Source organism: Meles meles, chromosome 3 (assembly GCF_922984935.1).
Source record: "Meles meles chromosome 3, mMelMel3.1 paternal haplotype, whole genome shotgun sequence".
NCBI lineage: Eukaryota > Metazoa > Chordata > Mammalia > Carnivora > Mustelidae > Meles > Meles meles.
The window spans coordinates 170,485,840-170,509,002 of NC_060068.1; the positions used below are offsets into that span (position 1 = coordinate 170,485,840).

The 23,163-nt window shown below is 45.4% G+C and overlaps 1 protein-coding gene across 2 annotated transcripts in view; it reads right to left on the reverse strand.

Annotated features, from left to right (window-relative positions):
* The window catches only part of BASP1 (brain abundant membrane attached signal protein 1), a 55,959-nt gene extending 37,577 nt beyond the window's left edge, over positions 1–18,382 (reverse strand). The window contains exon 1 of one of the 2 annotated variants that reach the window (XM_045998662.1): positions 18,309–18,382. The gene's annotated coding sequence lies outside the window, so the exon portion shown is untranslated. Of the gene's footprint in view, positions 1–17,522; positions 17,734–18,308 lie in introns of those variants that run through there. The other variant, XM_045998661.1, reaches the window with a different exon arrangement.
* Positions 18,383–23,163: the final 4,781 nt, after the last annotated feature.

The window sequence follows — 23,163 nt, forward strand, 5'->3', positions numbered from 1 at the left end:
ATGATTTAGGACAGAACATTAACACAAAGGGAACACTTGATTTCCTATTTACCAGCAGGGACATTAACTCCCTGAATAATGTGCCCAAGATCACCACCAACATATACACCGGTTTAATACCTGTAATAAGAAGTCACTTCTGCTTTTCTCCCTGGAAGGCAGAATAACCTCAAGGATTAATACACTGATTCACATTGAGGAATTACTCTGGGCCACCTACTGCCTGAAGTTCTAGGAAAACCGCACTGAAGCAGACAGGGTTCCCGTGAGAAGTAATCACTGGTCAAGGAGCCATTACAGATGGCAAGTAGTACAAATCCGACAGGAAGCTGAAGGCCAGAGGCATGGTTAAGAGACTGGCTACCAACCCTGCCCTAACTTTGTTGAGATTAAAAAAAAAAAAAAAAAAAAAAAAAAAAAAATCACGTTCGAGAGTCTCAGCTACTTCTGTAAACTTTTTGCAATTTAGGAGTCCAGAGAAACCAGCACTTTTGGGCCAAAGGGACTATACATGGAGGGAAATAGAATTCCTGTAACAAAATATTGAGGGGAAAATGATCTGTTGCCCTCCCTAGCACCACAAACTTACCCAATCCATGAAGAAGCTCTACATGTTTTCTCTGTACAGAGATACCCCTTTTCATCGTACGTGATGTGTAATTTCAGAGTCGTTTCCCTGCACCCCCGATTTGTGTTCCTAGGGGTTACATCACTCTCCGGAATAAAGGACAAACACCACTTACACCTTAGATTCAAGAAGTCAGCTTCCCTGGAGGAACGATTTGAAGGATCCTGCACACCGCCGTGAGCTTTCCCTAGAATCTTCTGGAGGGAGCAACAGTAATTCTTCCCTCAGTCTCTCCAGCTGAGTACCCAGCCAGTGCAGTTAGACTGACAGGACAGAGTGCCCGCTGGGGACATTGCCCCAAAAGGTCCTTCAGGCACTGCAGGGTAAGGACACAAAGTATATTCTTACTGTGTTTTAATTACTAACTTTTTGGAAGGCTCTTCCTTCCATTTCTAATCCTTAAAGTACTTTGTTTTGGATGGAAATGTAAGATACATAAATGTCTTTTCTATCTTTAGAAAATTAAGACTTTTAAATGAAACAAAATCAATCCTGAATTCCACACGCTCAAAAGTGATATTCACAGAAAGCTCTTTCAACAGTTGCCAACTGAACTTGGAATATCTCACCTGGCTTAGTCTAGTGAAAGACGTGGGTCCAGGGACACACGGTAGAACAGAGAAAGGGTAGAATCAACGACTGTCCCGTGTATCAAGAGACCAAAACTCGTCTCACTGTAATTACTGGTGTGCTTGTTCGCCTGCCCCAGCTCTAAGCTCCTTAAAGGAAGGAAACCGGTCTTTGCATCTCCCAGCTCATTCAATAAACAAACAGTAATTCTGTAATAGTTTAATGTGGTTTGTATTTTCCCATGTTGCCTTTAACAGTGGATGAATCCCACATCGGCTGCTCATTTGAAGGGCTTTTAAGGAGCTTGGTCTCCATACTGATCTTTAAATAGAGGATATATTCATCACAAAAACAGTTATTTGTATCTTCTAACTATATATATGTGTGTATGTGTATATACATTATATATAGATTTTTTACTCACGGCTGCAAATGTGTCAGTGTACATCACGTGCATCGACCCCAAAAAGATGTTTATAAAGCAGAAATAGAATAATCTTCACAACTGAAGAAAGGGAGGGGAAGTATGCGCCCACAATAGCTGAAGACTGACGCCCACATGAATTCCCCGGAGTTCGAAGACGACCAGTTCTAAACATCCACAGCAATATTGCTTGGGCTTCCTTAAGGCAAGTCACATCACCGGGATCAAGGAAAAATAAAGGATGGAAATACCATCCAGGAAACTGCTTGGAATACACATCAGCCAGTTTGTGTCGGGAATTCCTGCTCAACCACTTGACACCATGTCATTCCAGCTAATGACATCTTCTGAGCACCTAACCTACAGTGGGGCCAAGGGTTCCAAACAGAACGTTAAGTCAGGGAGACTAAATAGTGCCTAAGATAAAAAATTAACTGCAAAGAGTTACCACTGCCCTTTCTATTCCACTACCCAGTTTAAATCTAACTGGCTTGACCTTAAGGATGAGACTGCCTTCAGCTGTGCTCTCCCTTTTCCTAATGGCTAGCTCCTCTTGATGGATGCAGAAGAGCCCTTCTGGATGCCGAGCTGAGGGACATTAGGGGAAGGAGGTTACAGGTGCAGAGAATGCCACTGGCTAAGCCATAAACTGAATTCATTTAAAATGAGACCACTTAAAGATGAAGTATTGATTTAATAGTGTTAGTAGCAAGTGTGTAGCGTATAAAACATGTAGAGGGTCTCACACCCCATTCTCAGCTCACAAATGTAGGCAATGAAGACTGTGATCATCTCAACTACAACCATACCTTTAATATGTAAAAAGAAACCTGTTACAGGAAGAATTTTGCAAATCAAAGATCAATATCCTGAAACATTTGAGGATGAGTAAATTGTTACCGTCAGATACAAGTTTACTGAAACACTGCATTGTTATTTCTCAAATAAAGATTGATTTGAAAATTCATTTTATATCGATGTAAAAAACTACCCACTTTTTTTTATTTAGTAAGAATCCCATCAATACAAGACTCAGCTTTAGGAAGCAAGCACAGGTCTGTGAGAGATCTCAGAGTTGACGGTATTTACTGCTCTAATCATCTTAGTTTCAACTGAAGCACAGAGCTCCGGGAGGAGGCAATGACAGTTGAATGTTTACCATCAAGCAGAGTATGAAAATGAGGAGGGGAAGGGGAAATCACAGATGCTTTCTTAATTGTGTACTCCCCACCCCGTAAAGGAAACACTATGATGTTTGCTAAAGGTTCATTACCAGCTGGTTCCTGAACTTGAAGGCAAAACAAATAACGTGAAATACACCTTATTTGTATAGAATGATTGATGCCAAATGGCCAAAGGAAACATGCCCTTCTGTGTATTCAGCCCTTCCTGTGACCACAGGCTCTGAGCTGGAAACTGACATCCAACGAGGAATGAAGCAAGCTTCCAGCTTGGAGGAATGCACAAGTTAGCCTAAGTGGCTGAATTCACTTTTACTTTATTATGATCAACTAAGGTGTGAAGATTTAAAACCACACGCCATCTGGGGGGCCTAATATGCCCAACTTCACAGAGTAACCTGTTAGGTAATGCATTGGTTAAGTTGTTCAGTCCTGACTGATCCAGCGCAAACCATGATTCCATCCACTAACTTGGAGGAAAGGATGAGGAAGGTACCTGTCATCAGCCCCAGCTTTCACTCGCTGTGGTGTATTTCCAAAAAGATTCCATAGTGTAACAGTGCTTTTTTCTTACAAATAATACAGTTTCATTCTTCCTTGGAGACCTTACCTAGGGAGGAGGCTTACACGGCATATGCCATTAATACTAATTATTCGTAATGTCTCAGGGCTTTAGAACAATTACTACTAAAGTTACTGCCTGGAAACAGGATAATTACACTAACTGGAGTTCATCAGTTATTCATCTTCCTAGTAAGCACAAAAGATGAGGTGAAATTTAGTGTCCATAAATGAAGCCCTTTCTGCTGCCAAAGGTGATTTTCAGAAGAAAGATAATGTATACGGTAGGCAACCTCGTACACTGCACAAACATGGAGTGCCTGGCATCAGAACTGTCCTAGAACACTGTTATGGGTCGACCAAACCAACACATTCCTGCCTTCTGGTGTCTCCAACCAGAGGAGTGGAGCTATTCAATAATCACATCGGTTTCAATCAATGCAAGAACAAAAACACCAAGAGCTCCAAGAGATGTGGGGCCAGGCAGGAGAGGCATCTCTGGAAAAGCTGCATTTAACTGAAGAATACTTGGACAGCGGGAAACGAATATTCCAGGCAGAAGAGAGTAGGCAAGAGCCTGAATGCACAGGGGGAACCACATGGGGGGCCATATGGCTGAGAACAGAGGGTGGATGAGAGAGACGCATGAGGGAGTCTGAAGAGGAAACTAGAAGATAAATGTGCGGGGACTTGTAGATCAGCAAGGATTTTTATAGTTCATTCTAAGTGGACCAGAAAGTCATGATATCAAGTCTTCGGCAGAGGGATGCCACGTTCAGATCTAGACGAGTTATCAGGGCGGTAATCAAGGAGAGGAACAGAAGCTCCTGCGAGGTTCACGGCTTAAGAGTAGAGGCTACTAAACAGACGGAGAGACAATGACAAGGCGGACTTCAGAGCTTTGTTACCAGGAAGAGCCCAGTGTTCACCAATGAGAAGAGGAGGGACTGGCCAAGAATGAGCGCTGAACTGCGGACCACGGACATCTGCTTGGAAAGAGATGCTGCATAAATTAAAGAGTTAAAATTAACAATCCTACTACTTACGGCACATTTTATGCAGAAAGTAATCTACCACTTCTATGCTTTTAAAAAGAAACTAAATAGCACCAACTTTTGATTATTTTAGGGCCTGTGGTTTATCCAGTCTGATAAAACAGAATTATTATATTCAATTTTGTGGTGGATTAATGAGGTAATATTTTTATTGCTGTAGTTAACACAACATGACATGACCTGAAACAGCCAAGGCAATGGTTGAATCATTCCAGAGGGCACCTCAAACACGGCACATTGCTTTTGTAGAAAGAGTCTCTCCGAAGCGTGACATTAAATGGAGGCAAAAACCCACATCCACATTTGCTGAGAATGTCCCTCAAAAAACTCCCGTTAAGTATCACTACTTCTTTTACTGCTTGGAAAGACCCAAAATTTATTAGCCTTGATTTCAGCAGTCATCAAGACTTTGTATGATTCCTGACACTTCTTAACTTTCCACCTGCTAGAGTCCCACTGTATGGTAAACCTTTCATTATATCTCTACCCACTCCTCCCACACCTGCCTTTCTTAAAACCCCCGTCTCCCATCATCTCCATCTATTAAAACCTGCTCCATGGTAAGATTGTGTGTGGTGAATCCCTACCAATAAGCCTTGATGCTAAAAGAGGATTTTAAATTGGCCTATGCATCTGTTCAACTCTTTCGTCTACAGTAAGGTCTCTCTGCCACTGTCCCTCTTGGTAGGAGCTTTCTGAAGAGGGCTTTCCCCAAGTAACTCCATCTTCATTTACTCAAGACTAGCTAGTTCTTTACACTGTTCTAAGGAAATCTTTCTCTCACTCCCTTTGTTCACTCTCTTGTCACATTTGGGTATATGGATATCCAAATGGGAAAGCCTTCCGGCAGAGGCAAAGAATCATAATGCAAAGCTAGAGTAAAAAACCAGGTCTCGCCACACGTGAATGGTGACTGGCTGGTGGGAACCGCTTAGGGCACTGTGTGGAGGATTCATTCCAAGGCCTCTGGCATGGACCCAAGTCCATCATGCGTACAATAGAGGGGACAGGATCTGCCTACACCCTTTGCCATCCCCAGGACAATGATGCCACAGAAACACAACTTTTGAATCTTACACCAGGCTTGCCATTTTCTAGTGACATGACTCTTGGGGAGATTAACTTCTCTGCATCTCATGCCAAATGGAGGCTCTTATGTCTGCCCCAACGTGGGTTGGTGAGGACCAAGCCAGGGGCTTAGGCACTGTTGATTCTCTCCCCTCTCCTCCTTGAGGGTAGGAACCAATGAAGCAGCTTTCTGCATAGGACTTTCAAATGTTCCTCACTATTTCTTAATACCAAGCACGAGTTGTTACAGGTTGAGCTGTTTCCACACAATCCATCCACTGAAGCCGTAACCTCCAGGACCTCAAGATGTGAATGTATTCGGAGCCAGGGTCTCTAAACGGGTGATCAAGCTAAACGGAGGCCATTGGGGTGTGTCTTCACCCAGTGGGACTGCTGTGCTTGGCAGAGACACAGGGATGGGTGCGTGCACACAAATGCAGGAGGACCCAGCAAGAGGGCTGCCGTCTGCAAGCCAGGGAGAGAGACTCTGGAAGAAACGAAATACACTGACACCTTGATCATGTGCCCCCAGCCTCCATAAACTGTGAGAAAAGCAATTTCTGTTGTTTAAGCCAGGCAGCCTGTGGTATTGCGCAATGGCAGACGGAGGAGACCAAGACGGGAACCCAGCACTGGTGTGTCCTACAGTTCCCGCTACCACCTCTCCTGCCCCTTCCTTTCCACGGTCAGACAAACCCCAGGTGGAGGGAGCAGTGGGGCTCCACTGACAAGGCGTCATTGACTCTTGACCTGCAACAATGTAGTTTTGCTTACTTTTTGTACTTACCAGAAATCCTGCCCACATACGGGGAATCCAGATACTTCTAGAAGCAGAAAAGGAATGGGTGTTCCCCTCTCTCCAGTCAGAAACATGGCTGCGAAATGACCGAACAAAAAAACTTCCAAGTACAGCCCCTTCCTCCTTTTCAGAACCATTTTATGCACCTCAGTATTTAACAAGGAATGCCGCTGCACAAATGCCCCCCGATCCTCCCCCCAAGACCGGACTGCTTCCTTAGGTCGGGGGATCGTTCAACATGTTCTCAGAATCAGATTTAAATGGAAAAGCCAATGAAACCTTGCGCTCACCACAGTGCATTGCAACATTCTAACACCTTCCTGTAAGCAGTTAGATGATTTCTCTGCCAGGTACACTATGCGAACAGGTGTTTCCGTGCCAGGGTCTGGTGGGTGAGCCTTGCCACGTGCTGCTAAGACTACCAACTGTCTACATGCCCTAAAGGGGTTGGGTTGGGTTGGGTGGGGCTTTCCAGCTCTATCTCCGCCAGGCTACACCCTCTTCTAATACTAATCAGGCCCAACTTGAAACTGCCTTCAGTTTTGGGTTTTTTTTTTCCCCACTCCCCTTAGAGACAAGAGTCACATTTTTTGCAGTATTCCATCATTCTGGACTTCTCTGCCCTTTATCTGAGGTTCCTGGCTACCTCATTATAGAAAGGAGCGACAAAAGATTCTCCTTTGGTAGAATGCCTAGCCGACCGCGATCAATACAGGAAGGATAACTGCAACAGGAGGCCTTGGCTTAGAGAAGGCAAGTAGAAGGGGAACGTGAGTTCATCTGTCCTAATTTGCCAACTGCTCCCTCTAACCACGACCTGCTCTCCTGATCATCCTAGGATTTGTTGCCGGAAGCAAGGATACAGTCAGAGACTGTGCTAGTGCAGACAGCACTCAAGTTCAACATCTTACAAAGTGGCATTTTATAAAGCAGAAGGGCTAACGGACAGGGTTGTTTGGGTGTGGGGGAGCAAAGTGAAGCCTATCAACACTCATACTGACTTCTACAAAAATTCACTTTTTGTTACATTCCCTGCGCTCAGAGTTGGTAGAAAGTTAAACATGAGATCTTAGAAATATTAGAACTCCTTTCCCACCGTGTTTATTCCACTGAAAACGACCGCTCTTACCTTAGTGAAATCATGTGTTATAATTCCATTGTGCAGTTACTTCTCTCTGCCTTGGGGCCAGCTGGGGTCTCCCAGGATGACCTCCCACCCAAGAGACTGTAGTACAGGTGAAATAAAGCTAAACTCTCTGGATGGCAGAAACAAAACCGGTATTTAGAACAGAAAAGGCGGAGGGGAATGGAGTGAGCTATTAATGTTTTTGTCTCTTGCACCAAAGAAACCTTCAGGGTGGCTTTTCGATCATTAGTCAACCCCTGGATTAGAGGAGGGAGAAGAATCACATTCAGATGGTAGTCACATGAAAAAACACTTAACCTGAGAAAACATTATTAATCTTGTATTAACCACCTTGTGAAGAACAGTGTTACAAACACCTGTTACTATTTGTCTGAAAGCCAAGCACTGGAAATTCTAGAACCGGGTGGGTTTCCAAAGTCCAGTTGGGTGAGCTGTGGGAATTCAAGGCTTGAGGTCTGGACAAAGGATTACCAGGGCTACCGAGGAAATGTGAGCACAGTAACAAACCTCCCTGTCAACAGGGCGTTACTCGTTCTTGTTACTCGCTGAGGTTGGGTGACCATGAGAAGCCCTGGGAGCTACTATTATCACCAACCATTGAGATTCTTTTTTCCTTAAGAAAATGAGTCATCTAGAGAAGATTCCAGACCACCGCATTTAATCATCTGAATGTCTTTAGTAAACACCCACGTGGTCACGTCTCCTTACCCTACCTCCTTGATGAAATGCAGGATAACGGAAGGCAGAAAGGTATCTCGCATCTTCCCGCCTACAGATCACTGATTTCTCTAGATCTGCCTTTTCCACAACCATCTCAAATATGCCCAAGGCGAATACAGATGCTGCTATTCTGTCCTCAACGGCTGAGAACATCTGTAAAGCTCAAAAGACAGCAAACATTCCTCCAGCCCCTACTGATTTCAACAAGCCCAGAGAAGCTAAGACAGTACTCTAGGAATACCAAGACCTTCCTTCTATGTATCCTGAAGTAACGTGGATGTTCTTACAGTTCCTGGATGGTTGCTGTTGTTTTCTCTTTTGATACAGTGTTTCCCCAATTAGCTGGTATTACTATTTAACTTGGCTATTCCATTAGTCTGTGTGGTAATGGTGTTTTGAACAGAGGTCAACAGGTAAGCAGAGTGGGTCTGTTCAAAATCGATTTGCCAAGCAATCTAGGAAACTTGTAATTCAGAAGCTCAACCAGCAAAGGCTGGTCTCTAACGTCTGTTTCTTCGAGAACTTAAAAAAAAAAAAAAAAAAAAGGTTTTCACTTGGATTTATTCTAGAACTTTATTTCTGATCTACGAAAACTGTAGTAATTAAAAGCATTATTAAAACTGTGAAGTCACTTCCGTATTGCAGGTTTCCCTGGGAAGAACAGAAATTCATCAAAGCTTATTCTCCACTTACTAAAACATCTAAACAGATCACTTAAAATAGGAGATTAAAACTGTCTCTCATCAGAGGTAAACTTACCACGGTTTCTCCGAGTGCGAATGCACGCAATTTACAGGGCTGAAAGAAGTTTCAAATACCTGATTATTAAGCTTTACAAAGTGTTCGTAACAACTTAAGTGCCGTATTTTCATGGCTACTTCAGAACCTTTCAGCGCTTTCAAATCCTCTAATCGGTCCAACTACTGTAAATGGTAATTCTAAAGAAAAACAATTAAACCTCGTGTTTTACGCAGCTCTCAAACCAGTAGGCCAGATAACACCAGTAATAAAAGGTGTCCATCCTTTCTCCACAACACTGCACACCAGATCTGCCAAGAGCCTCTCTCAGTATCCCCAGCGAACAATTCTGGATTGTTCCACTCACTCTACAGCCCCTCCCCAACCATGAGTCTAAAGCCAATTGGCTTTTTTTTTCAGCTGTGTACCCTCTCTCTGCAGCCCCCCCAAGCCAGCACCACAGTTCATTTTAGGAGGGAACAAAGATACTGACACCAAAATTTAGTTTTATTAGCCAAGTTATTTTAATGCATGCCATAAATGCTGTGGCCTATGAGGGAAGCCACGTGCCTATGATGCAAGAAGAAAGAGAGAGATAAGCTGCGGGGAAAGAGGACAGGCAGCTAGCAGACCAGCAGGGACTATCTGCAGGCAAGTCCCATCAGTGGGTCCATCAAAGGCAGAGGAGATGGTTTGAGAAGAGGACGGCAGGGACAGGCACACAGGATCAGGACTGGATTTTCAAAGAATGGTACCAGGGGAAAAGCATGGCAGGAATTTAAGTTGCAGAAATTGAGTAAGAGTTTGACTCAATTCCACAGAAGGGCGGGGCAGCTGGAGGAAGGCTTTGTTGGGAAATAACCTGGTTTTCCACCAGCCACTAACCGGCTCATGAGACTTTGAGTAAGCCACCAGCTTTTCTAAGATCCTTTTGAGCTCCAAAATAAGTGTCTGGGTCATGAGCTTTCAAACATTCTGTTAGGATGACACAAGTATTTACAAAAGGCTAAGGCTATGTAGCTAGGGTGGTATTTAAAAGCAGCCACCAAATTCCCCTACACGAATCCTGCAGAGAGGCAGAATGAAACGGGTTCCCGAAGCTGGGATTCAGTTTGTTTCTCTCACCAGGTACCTAGCAGGAAGGGGGTCAAGTAGTATCTTGATTAGTATCTCAAGGGCAGAATTACAGGGAAGGCATTCGAGCACTTATTTCCAGCAGTGAAGGGTAGTAAGGAAAGTGAAGGGGCCAACCAAAGACGCATCCATCCAAGAGTCCTTATCAGGAGCCGCCGCCGCCGCCATTGTCATCATCAGCATCCAAGTAAAGGATGACTTAAGGATATTAGCTCATGTTCACTATGACAAGAAGGATTTCTCACCTACAGGCCACTTCATGTATTTAGTGACTAAATATTTATTCTGCATTGTATCTCTTCTAGGTTAAGTAATTTTTCACTTTAGAACTTAGGACAACTCTCTCTAAATCAATACTAAACATGCTAATATGTTAGAAGGTCACCCACTTCATCCCACCTCCATCTGACGTAAGATAAAATGGCCAAGGCTTATGGAAAGTAGAGCGGAGCACTGGAGAGAAGAGGAGGGCCATCAGACATGGATTTGAATTCTAGCACTTTCTATCAGCTTTACAGTCTTACCTACATTATGGAGCCCTCCATTTTTTATTTACTCCTGGGTAAAATTCATTTTACAGTTTGTTTCAGGGGATGAAATTCAATTAGAGAATATGACATACAGGAAATACCAACAAATGTCCTACCGCATCCTTCAACTTCTCCAGATTAACAGCAAAAAAACAAGCTTTCACTGAGGAAAACTTTAAAAGATACAACATCCATATCTAAAACCTTTCCTACAGTGAACACCTGACAGATGAGAAAATATAATTTCCCTCCTAAATCCCTAAGATTCAAAAAGCTGTTTTTAAAAAAACTATTTAGAAAATGATTTAATTAGGGCACCTGAGTGGCTCAGTGGGTTAAAGTTCCTGCCTTTGGCTCAGGTCATGATCCCAGGGTTCTGGGATTGAGCCCCACATTGGATTCTCTGCTCAGCAGGGAGCCTGCTTCTCCCTCTCCCTCTGCCCCTCACTACTCATTCTCCCTCTCATATATATAAAATCTTAAAAAAAAGGAAAAAAATGAAGAAAATGGTTTAACCGAAATGAAAATGACTTTACCCTCACCTAACAGCGAAACTCAAGGTCCAGGAGGACAAATACAAACCACTTGGGCAGAGAGCCCTGAATTAAATGCCTGAAAGGGTCAAAGTGATTCCAAGATCCACCAAACCCAACTTCCTTTTTGCTTTTTTAAGAAGCCAGGATGACAGGTCTCCATGATGGTAATTCCAAAAATTCTGTGACCAGGTAAGTGACAATACCTATACCTTCCTGAATACTACACATTTTACTCTTGGCTTGGGGTGGTAGAGATACGGTAGGGATATGGCCAAGTGTAAACCACGTGTCCTCTGAATTTTAAGTATTAAGATTGGTTTCTGTCGGATCTTTGTACTAATGACTAAGACACTCCTTTCAAATGCAAACAAGTACATCTTGTTCAGGACCCAACACACTTCGTACTTCAAGGAATCTGAACGCATTATGTCTACTGCCCAGTGTTGCCCAGATCTCAACCTTATCAAAACAGTAAACCTTTCTCTGATGCTCTTTCACTCCCCCCCCCCATTTTAGTAACAGTTCAGTATGGAGACTGGGGTTGTCTTAATCGACCCAGTCTGAACTTTTGAAACTACACAACATATTCGAGGTATCATGGCTACACCCGGCGGGTTTTCCTAAAGCCACGTACTTCTACGTTCTACCAACTTCTGTCCAAGGCACCACCACAGACCTGTTTTTAGATGATGACCTCTTTGACAAGTCTGTGAATAGCTCGAGACATAGAAGCAAGCTGGTTTGCTCACCACTTTATGGTGACTGTGCCTTACAAAGACAGGCGGAATATGAGACAGTGTCCTAGGTGTTTGATGATTTCGCTAGATTCCCTACAGCAACCCAATATAGCAACCCCCATTTTACAGATTTTTGAGGGTTGAGGCACAGAGAAGTTAAGCAATTTACCCAAGGCCTCACAGCTAGTAAACAACCCAGTGAAGTCCAACTCTACCATACCCAACCCTCCAAATCATGCTTTTCTAAATATCATACTCCCCACACCATGTGCCAACAATGGCCAAAATATATCTATTCCAAAGAGAAGTTTAAGCAACAAACCAGTGAAACCCAGTCCCTTCGAAAATATGAAGAAAAAGTACTTCGAAAAAAAGTTCATAAAATGTCTAATTGATAAGGAGGAAATTCTGTGCAACTGCTTTGCCTTCCCCACTACATGCCGTTTTTCTGTATTATCTTGAAACGTTTTCTTATGCCCTGGGCCCCTGGTGTGCATGCAGATGGTTTCTATTTCTAAATCTCCAAAGCTTTCAGGAATTTATTCCCAGACTCTGAAACCTGCTCAGTTGCAACCTCCCCTCACCAACAGCCTTAGCTAGTCAAAAAACTCTCTGCTTTCCTGTTTTTGTTCAAAAAAATCTACTGCCTTTGGAAAACCCAATTTTTTAGGTTATTTAAATCCTCCGGTTGCAGAAGAAGGAAAATCCACCACAGGACTTTCTCTGTATCCATGTCAGCCCATTTCTGACTTCCAGGGGGACAAGAGAAAGCTGTTTAATCAGTGTTGCTAAGGCTTGTGCCTTTTCGAAACCACAATTTAACTATATCCTGGTAAGAACTGGATTCCATATGGTCATCTTCTACTCTCCATGTGGTTCACTGGACACTTTAGATGTCTGTCTTAATAGTGATGGAGGGAACGACATTCAACAGAAACCTTCCTTTGGCAGCCTGGGAGCATCTGTGGCTCTAGGACTACCCCTGTATTTTCCCAAAAGAATGTAAATGCCATCTCTTGAGCTACGTAAGCAGCCATGAGAAATTGAATTGAGGATGGCTACCCTGGTTTCATTCAATCCACTTTTGGGCAAATTCCCATACAGTGTCTCATTAAATTTCAAATATGTACATGTATGGGAACAGTAGCTAGTAATTATGGTATCTGAGCATCTTTGAAACTGAAATATCTGATTTCCAACCGAATACACTGAAACCCACAGGTCCTGACTAATCAGCATGGGACAAAAATACAGCTCAGGATACAGGAATTAGTGACGGCAATCACACAACTGTTGAAAATGCAGAGGAAGAAGCCAAGAAGCCTCCGAGAGCTAGCCATTGTGCCTATGCACATTTTAGCCCTGTGCGTGGTCCTTATTACTGCAAGAAAATAAGAATTATTACCCCAACCATACAACCAATGTAAGTGAAATTCAGAGAGGCTTGAAGTCATTTGCCCAAGTGGTTTAGTCACTGTCTTTAAGAGCTTTCAAACCCAGCTCCTTTCCACTGTGCCTTAGGGAACCAATCCCAGATGCACCTTCTCAGACACACTGAGAACTTTCTCTTTGGAAAAAATAAAAAAAAATTCTGGGGTAATCACAACTCAAAGCTGTTTCCTGATTACTTATCTACCATAATTAAGCCAAAGAGTAAAGTTCATGTTGCGTTGGGTTCTCTTAAGTCTTAAGACACTAGAATAAATGGAAAGGACTGGGGGGAGGGGGCGCTGAGAAAACTTGATGGAGAGCTAGATGCTGCACCCACTTCCCAGAGAAGAGCTTGCCTACGTCCTCCATTTTCCCTCAGCCGCCACTTGGCTTCCGGTTCATCAGCTGAAATGGTCATTGAGATGTCAACCTTTGATAAAGAAGGTGTAAAGCGAGTAGGTATAATTCCACGTAAACTAAAGGCCTAAGCAAATCAGAGTATTTCTTTCAACAGATTCAGACACCAAAAGCAATGGCTTCTGACACGATAGTTGTCAGGCCTTTTCCGGATTCTTTTTCAAAACAAAATTTTAAAAGAGGTCAGAAAAATAAGACAGAACAATTTCGTAAGTCCTTTATTTTGTAAGCATTGTTTATTACAGCTTTTCAAGTTCAGTGGCGTTTCACCTGAGTTTTTAAGCCTGTAAATGAACATCTTAATTTAAGATGTTGGAGGCAACCCGTATGTTTTACACTGCTAGAAACTGGAAACGAGCTTCTTAGGACACTCGCTAGCTAGGCTCCCCCATTCACATACGTATTTAGAAAGACCGAAAATTGATTATTTTCCAAAGACCAGTATGAAACACTATAAAACACCAAAAATCATATAAAATTCTACACCAACTAGTTTATCATTAGTAAGATTTTACTTTACCACATATGTATGTATACATAATGTGTATATGAGTGTGTATATAACGTATATACCCATGTGCATTTACGTGGCACCTTAAAAAATGTTGGGATTTTGTACGTTTTTGCAAAACTACTGTATAACACGCAGCCATCCATTTTACAGCATTTTACAATGACCAAATCTCCCCCAAACCCAAGTTTTCCACACTTTGCTTATCTTGACCATGGAGTAAAAATGGTTTTTAAATTGTTCTTAATATGAATTTGTTTAAAAAAAAACAACAACAAACCACACACAAAACTAAAGAGGCAGAACACATCACATCTTAGACTTTTAATATGATGATGTGTTCTGGTAAATCCAGTAAAATTGTAAAGATTCCTCCAACGACAGAGGGCCACAGCCCTTAGAGCTCTTCCATCGGACATTCAAATTAGGGTGGTCCAGCAGGAGAGAAGATTCTCTTCCGTTCGCCATAATGAAAGCATGAGCACCAGTTAAAGACAAAAATGCCACTGTCCGTATGCTTCTTGTTGGCACATTTTGTCAAAAGGCCCATTAGCTCCCTTTCTCCACCTGCTAAGGGCTGTCAAAAAAACTAACGAGATAAAAGCTTAGGTAACTGATGTTTTTTTTCCAAATTCAGTTTAAAAATCATCTTGCTTTAAAACCTAAGACTCACTGAATTTGGAACATATTAGCATATATTTGCTATCCAAGTCCATCTATATTCCAACCCACTTCTCCCTCAAAAACATAATCTAAAGGAAAAAAAAAGAAAAAAAAACTGCAGATACCCCTCTAAACTGTAATAAGCTGCCCAATACTAAGGAACAGAGTGGGTACCAGCCAGCTATCCTACCAAATACAGGCTCTGATACATTAAATGTGATCAATATCAATACCCCCTTATTAAAAGGAACAAAAGAGATGACTTCCATTTGCCTGCTACGTGTCGTCCCACCAGGATGTAAGGAGAATACTTAAACATAAAATTCTTAACGGGCCATTGCAAAAATACGGTATTTAGCCGTTTTATATCTGTAAGTCACCTTCTGGATAGTAGACTTAAGTAGCCCCCCCCCAACCAAAAAGAAATCTAAATGGCCATAATCTGGATAATACACCATTTTTTAAGAAAATTGACCATCAAAGGTATATGTATCATGGCTTCTGGTAGATGGTACAAAAAAACAAAGAAACAAAAAAAAAAGAAGAAAAGAAAGGAAAAAAGAAAGGGAAGCATTATGAATTCCATTCACCCCATCAGCCCTGGTTGCCGCCTTCTTCCTTCCTCCCCTACCACGGATTTTCACCTCCATGGGGCTCGGCTTTTGGGATCCCTAGTGAAAGAATGAGGCAGGAATCAGGAGGAAAAACAGGGTTAAGATTCTGACAAGGTAACCATTTTCTCTGTTCTGGGTCTTGTAGGCCATCTTGTTCCTATAAACGCCAAAATGTCTTAATTTCTCCCAAGCAGTGACACTAGGGGCAGACAGCCACTGTCAGTTTTGAAACCCGTGTCCCTTAATCAAAGGACCAGCAGCAAAAATCTGTCAAATGGTTAATTGATGCAAATCAAGAGCCACCATCACTGCAGTGCAATAAGCTACAGGGGAAAAGGGGACAATGAACAGTACTAGAAAGGAAAATTAAGAGGGTTCAGTCACAAAAATATTTAAGCCACAGGGTGCTCTCATCACCAAGGATCATCTCCTTTTTCGTCCACTGAAATCACTAAGAAAGCAAAAGACTTAAGGTGACCTGGAAAAGAAGAAACACACACACAGAGGGGGAAAAACTGTCATTTGCGTCCAAGGATTTCACGCAACATTTAGGGCAAACGCCTTTGTTCCTCGGCTTGGGAAGGGAGTGGGTGGGTGGGTGATGGGGAGATCGGATGGGGCTGCCTGGCCCTCCACACCCTGCTCTCCGGCGCATGCGCGAGGCCAAGACAAAGGAATAGGTAATTACAGTCCCGATTCATTCATTTTGCCCGCAGTACTGGGATCTGTTATCCCTGGCTGTGATCCCGGGGAGGCGAGTCCACACCCCTCCAGCAAAACGACCCCCTCGACGCTACCCGTTCGGTTTTAACCCCCCGTCCATGTGCTCGTGGCCTCGTGGGAGACCGGGGTGTGTCAACCCCGTTCAAGGTCCTAAAAAAATGCGCCCGGGAGCGCGGGGCTGACTTCGGCAGGGCGAAAATTACACAGGCAAAGGCTGTCCACCGAGCTCGTTTCAAGGCGGAAATGTCTCTGGGGAAGCAGATAAGGAGCCCGGCCGAGCGTTCGATGAATATTCATGAAAAGAATGCGGTTAGGAGCCGCGCGTGGCGTGTGCGAACGGATCCAGGGATTCGCAATTTTTCTTTTTCGGGGGCGGAGGGCCGGAGGGAGGGCGAGGGGCGGGAGGCGGGCACCGAGCGTCGGGTTTCAGCGTTAGCGCTTTCGGCAAAACCTGCTGAACCCCAAACCTTCGCTGGCGGCGGGGCTGGGCCGTGGGGGCCGGCGCGCTGTCAGGTTCAAGCGCACGCCCTCCCCGCCGGGGCCGCGAGGGGGGAGACGCCCAGCGCATCTCCGAACCCAAACCTCCATGAAAATGAAGCGCTCAGACCCAGCCCACAGGTTAGGGGGAAAGCCAGGCGGCCACGTCCGAGGCTGCGGCTCGGATCCGCTCAGAGCTGCTTCGGGAGGCACGTCGTCGTGGGAACCTCGCGTTCCGTGGCCACCGCAGGCCGAGATGCAGGAGTCCCCCGGGTCAAGGAACCCCATTTGTGAAACCAAAGAGGCACCTCCCTCCTCCGATCACACCAGATCCCCGTATTCCCTCTCCCCCTTACTCCCGCCCCACCCCACCCCCACCCTCCATCTCCGGCAGCTGCGCCCCGCGCACCCAAGCGCTTTCTTCCGGGCTGTGAAAGGTTCCGATGACAGATACGCTCCCTTCAGCCCCACAAAACCGTCTCTTCGGGACTCAGTGCGTTTAAAGGGTTTCGCATTCGACAATTTCCTCCCTAACGAGCCGCTTCCCTCCCACTGCCCACCCCCCAACTCCGTTTAGCAGACTCGCCACCCCCACACCCTTCCCACCCCGCGAGAGGCTGAAGCCACCCACCTCGGAGGACCCTCCCATCCCCCCGAATCCCCGAAGAGCGGCAGGAACCTCGAGGAGGGTCCCCACGTTGGGCGCCGTCTAATCCGGCCCGCAATGCCCCAAGCCCCCGGCCGCGGCGCCGAGAGAACAAAGGGCCTCGAGGTGGGGCGGGGGCGCACGGAGGCCCCCGGGCTCCCGGCGCCCCGGGTCCGCGGGGGCGGTGGGGCCGCCGGGGCGCGCCTCCTTACCGGCTCTGGGTGCCTGTGCCGCCCCTGGGTGAGCGCGGTGCCGCCGAGGGGCCCGGGTCGCAGGCGTCGTCAGGCCGGTGCCTGGCCGCAGGAAGAGGCTCTCTCCCCGGCTCGACGGCGGAGCCCGGAGCGAGGAGCGAGTTGGAGCGCTGCCGCCGCCGCCGTCGCCGCTGCCGCTACTGCCGCCGCCGCCGCCGCTGCAGCCTCTGCATTTCTCGCGCTCGCGCTCCCCCTCCCCTTCCTGCCCAGCGCCCTCCCCCGGCGCGTCCGCCCGCCCAGCCTCCCTCCTCCCGCGTACCCCGCCCGCCTCCCTCCCCTCCCCTCTCCTCCCCTCTTCTCCCCTCCATCCCGGGCCCCGCCCGCCTCCCTTCAACTCCCCTCCATCCCGCTCCCCTCCCTGCGTCCCGGTGGTCCCCCTTTCCCCTTCCCTTCCCCTCCGTCCCCCATCCCTCCTGCCGGTTCATCTGCCCTCCAGGAGGGCTTCCAACTCCTTCGCCATCTCCCTCCCCCCCCTCCCGTCCACACCAGTCCTTTCCCGCGCCCCCCCTCCCCACCCAGCCCAGCGCCGCCTCCCCTCCCCCGCCGCGCCAGGGCTGTCTGTGGGCACTTGTCCCTTCTCTTTCTCTCCCTCTCAACCCCCCTTTGGAATGGTGTGATAGGAAGTGCTCCGTCTCGCTCAGTCTTAAGGGGCTGCCTCAAGGTGATGAATGACGCCCCCTGCCACCTGCTACCCTTCGCAGCACCCCAATCCGGCTCGCGCGCGACGTCCGCCTGAGATTGCGATACCTGGACGGGCGCTGAGGGTGAGGGTGACCTGGTGGCTCCCCTCAGCCCATCAAGGCAGACGTCCTCAGGGTTGAGGGTGGCGGCTAACGGCAGGCAAGTCCCGGCGGCGCCCCCGCGGACCAGACGAGCTGGGCAGGAGGCTCCTTCGCACGCTGGGCTGAGCCTGGAGGTCTGCGGCTGGGGACTAGCGCGACCGCCGAGGTCCACCCTAGTGGGGTGGGCGGCGTCCCCCTGCAAGAGTGCTCTCGGGACTTGGCGAGGAAGGAGAAAGGACAAGAGCCCGAGGAAAGGAACCGTCGGTGTTTTATGTCTGTGCTTTAAAAGGGGCAACCAATTCCCGGGAAGACTGGGTTAGTGGAGGCAACCCTTCCAGGGCCGCCTAGAAGCGCACAGGTCAAAGCCGTGGCCAACTACGACGTGCCGGGTGGCTTCAGGCACTGCCACTTTAACACCGGGACATAAAAATAACCGTCAGGGTGGCGTGTATGCCCACCCAGCTTATCTGTTGGCAAAAAGCAAATGCGAAAAATGACATGACAACGCTTACAACCGCAGCTGTTTCATTAGACAAAAGCCAATTTTACCTTCCCGCAACCATCTGAACCTTTGGAACTTTTATTTGTGGCATTTTGGCGCCCTCTGGCTGTGCTTGGATGGCTTTCCTGTTTGCCAACACCCCAGCAAAGAAAGCGATGGAGTTGCAAGTCCTCCTTCAAGGTGGATCGCGCCCCTGACCTGTGCGTGGATTGGGGGGTAGGGTTGTCCTCCAGAATCAAGGGGACCAAATGCCACCATATTTAAAAGGCGAATTTGGCACTCGCCAAAGGCAAGTGCGTCCGCATTCCACTGAGGAAAGGTAAGTCCATTTTCAATTAACGGGAAAAAAACTTAACAGAACTTAACTAAATTTTAAATTAAGCAGAGTGCTAAGTCAACCCAATATTTCAACTTTGCTAGAAGTTATTCAGGTGAAACACTAGACTCCGGGACTGAATGGATATTTACAGTTCATACATGACCACAGCAAATGAAACATGTGCAAGCTGGAAATGTGCACTTCTTAACCAAAAGTGGATTTTTAAAAATGGAGATTTTGTTTCTAGGTAGGGTGTTTTTTTCCAATTTTTTCATTTTCTTTTCTTTCTTTCTTTCCTTTTTTTTTTTTTGCCATTAAATGAAATAGCAAAGAAGTAAATATAGTACAAGAACAGGGAAGAAAATTTCAACCAGGTTTGCCTTCAAAGCATTTTATATATTTGAACATTTACGCTCAATAATTTCATATGTTCAGTATATGTCCCTCATTCTAGAACAGCATCTGTGAGACTATATGTCGGTTTTCTCATCCTCCTCTTTGGGGCCAGTAATTTTTTATTTTGGATGGGGGGGGAACTGTCCTGGCTCTGTCGGATGCTTGCCTCACTGCTGGCCTCTAACCACTAGTCACCAGTAGTGAGGATACGTGCGTGCAGGGGCGCACGCACACACACACACAGAGACACACTACCATCACCACCACCACTAACATGACACAAGCTGGGACAGCCAAAAATGTCTCCAGATACTGCCACATGTCCCCTGGGAGGCAAAAATCACTACAGGTTGAAAACTGCTGGGCTGTAAAATTTTAGGTCATCCCCAGCAGGCCTCGAAGTTCTTACTTTACCTAATCAAATGAACAGTTGTGATTTTATTAAAGCTCAAGACCTATACTGAATGTATTTGTTAGGACATCTGAATGGTCATTTCATTAATATTCAGTTTTTAGCTCTGTGATCTTTCTGGTAATGTCGGTCATCCACAAAGTAGTAAATATAAGTTCCTGTTGGTTTGTGTGAGTAGCCTCTGAATGTTATCTTCTATTTTCCCTTTGTCCAATTAAAAAAAAAAAAGACAATACAGAAAGAAATGTTTGTTAACTTCAGTGCTTCTGGTCAAATGTTCCTGATGGAGAAAACAAGCTTTTCAAAGATGTGATTGGAAAACAGATCACAGGTTACTATAGAAATGGGAGGCAGAAGCTTACATCAGTGAGACTGTGTCTTGTCAATTTTATCTCCCATCAGATCTAGTTGTCTTTTAAAGGATTTTTTTAAGGAATTCTTCTTTAACGAAACAATGATGTAACTGGTTGATAGTGCTATTAATCCCAGAATTTGTACACATATATGGTGACCAAAATATTCCATCTCAATCCATTACTACATAAAATCCAATATGGTGATGTTTTTAGTCTGATTTTTAGTCGTTTTTCTAATGTCTTACATTATTAAGGTGCATGCTCTTGAAAAATTTTATAAACACACACTTAGGGAATTCATGAATAAGCATTTGAAGCTCTGGGGTTTAAAAGAAGTTGTTAACATTAACCATTGTGGCCATCACTAGCTGCTTAGATCCTAAACTAACGACTTGGATGGATACATTCAAGGTGCAATTTATGACAAGTTTAATTACCTGATTGACATGACACTCAGGAAAATAAAAACTGCTTTACTCTCCCAATGGAATGAATATATGTTTAATAAACAAAGCTGTACTTTCTGGATTGTAAAATGAATTCTATTGTCATTTTCAATTGCCTGAATGATTTGCTTCCGTGAAGGAGAAGGTGCATTATGAAACTACTCATCAGAAAGAGGAGGTATCAGGTGACTACTGATTTTTCCTGAAACATTTGCCTAAGAATTGCTTGCAAGATAATGGATACATTGTCACCTAAATTACTAGTCAATTTCCAAGAATTTCAGTGTGTGTTGGGGTTTCCAAATTGTCATCCAGTGTGCAAGAGAGTAGGATGTAGACCTCATCTCACCTCCAGACCTCGCCCACCACTCCTCTGGCTGGATCTCTCACATCAGCCCCCCAGGCCTGGCATCTTCCTCACTTCCCCCTTCCTTTTCTCCTAAATCGTAAAAAGGATTAAGACCCCGAACAGAAGATATGAACCAACAGGAGTGAAACAAACGCATGTGACACACTGTCACTTCTGTTACCCCCGCTACATTTGCTTGACGTCTTTCTGGCTAGCTCCTGCACAAGGCCACTGTGGTCACCCAAGCCCTCCGAGACCCACGCAGAGGATTTGACCAGTTCGGCTCTGTGCCTGAGGACCGGGTGGATAACGGAATCTCTGTAAATGCTCAAAGAGCTGACCTACAAATTGCGAGCTTTATAAAGGCCATACAGCCAACGTGACATACGAAATTGTACAGCTTTGGTTCCCCTGAACTATATTTATGATTTTTAATCAAAGGAAAATATAGGGATCTGTAAATGTATTTCATCTTTCTCCCGTCCTACCCTCCCCACCGTCCCATGATCACAACCTCACCATTCACATACCCAAGTGCAAGGCCTTCCTTTGTTTCCATCAGTGGTTCTCCAGCAGATGCCCTTTTGCTCCCCAGCACACAGCTGGCAATATCTAGAAGCATTGGGGGGAAGAAGGTGTAAGGGGGTGAGTGCTCCTGGCATCCAATGGGTGAAAATCAGCATTGCTGCTGAGCAACCTACAGTACACCCAGAACAGCCCCACAACCCGCAATTACCCAGTCTAAAATGCCCATAATGACAAGGTTGAACAACCTTGGTTTAAAAGAGCATGAAGTTGGGAAAGACTTGATTTGTTTTAGGAGCACATAATGCACAAGGCCCGCCCCTTGCTGTGGGTCAGGGTGTCTAGATGGCAGTAGGGTGTAGACAAACAAAATTGAACAGAGATTTTCCTCTTAGCAGGGGCCCGCCATCCACCCTGAGCCCTTCCCTGATGACCTTCCTTGAGGTAGAACACAAATCAGAGCAGTCGCTTCCAGAGCAGTGCTGAAAATTAACCCCGGGGATTTTGAATTCCAGTCTCTGTCCCTACACGCTGAGGAACTGGAAGAACATGACTTCACCTGGCTTCCCACTTTTCAGCCTCCCCTTTCAGTCCTGTAAAATGTTAGCTCAGAAACCCGAGCAAACATGTATTTACTACAAAGCATCGGCCTCGAACTGGAAGGAGCAAGCTGGTTTTGGCCCTCTGTCAGGAACATTTTTGCCCAAGATAAAAGGCAGATTAAAAAAAAAAAAAAATCTCATACTCCACCTAAATTGTTCCCATTCCCAACTCCCTTCTCCCTTTTGAACACTGTGATTTCTGTCCCCCTCCCCCACTGCCATCCCATGGGTCCCCAAATACTTTTCTATTCACCGGCATTTTCTATTCAGGAAATACATCAAATCAATGATAAAGGGTGTTTGCTTGACTCACATACAAGGGCTTTTTCTAGACGGTGCCCACCTGTTTCTACAGACATAGGGCAGGGTGTTAAAGCAGACCTCAGTCTTAGGAAAACAGTCCTTAATTCTTTGGCTGCCCTTCCCCCATAATCGCCTGTTAAAACCTTCAAAGAACAAGTTAGTTTTAAATAGCATAAGGAATGTTGTAGAACAATTATTCACATGGCTCTACTTTTGAATAAGTGAGACGGAAGAGATTCTGGTATTAAATAGCATGAGCCTGAGGTCTAGCCCATTCCTTGTTACTACCTGCCTCAACTCTCAGATCAGCTCCTACTGGTAATTAAAATAGTTTTACTTCGACTCTGATGCAAGGAATGGTGCCGAAAATAAATTGCTAAATGCAAAAGCAAGTTGCCAAACAGAATGCAGAGGATGCATATTTTTGGTTATAAATTAATTAAAGGATCCTGCCTTGCCGCCTTCTCCAAGTGCAAATATTGTCCAAATTCCAGTAAATTTAGCCAACTCTGCTTTTTGGATAGACTCCCTAAAACCCCCAGATAGATCCCGTGACCCCCTTGTGTCTCGAGCGCAGGAATCTCCGATGCAGACAAGGTCATATCAATGT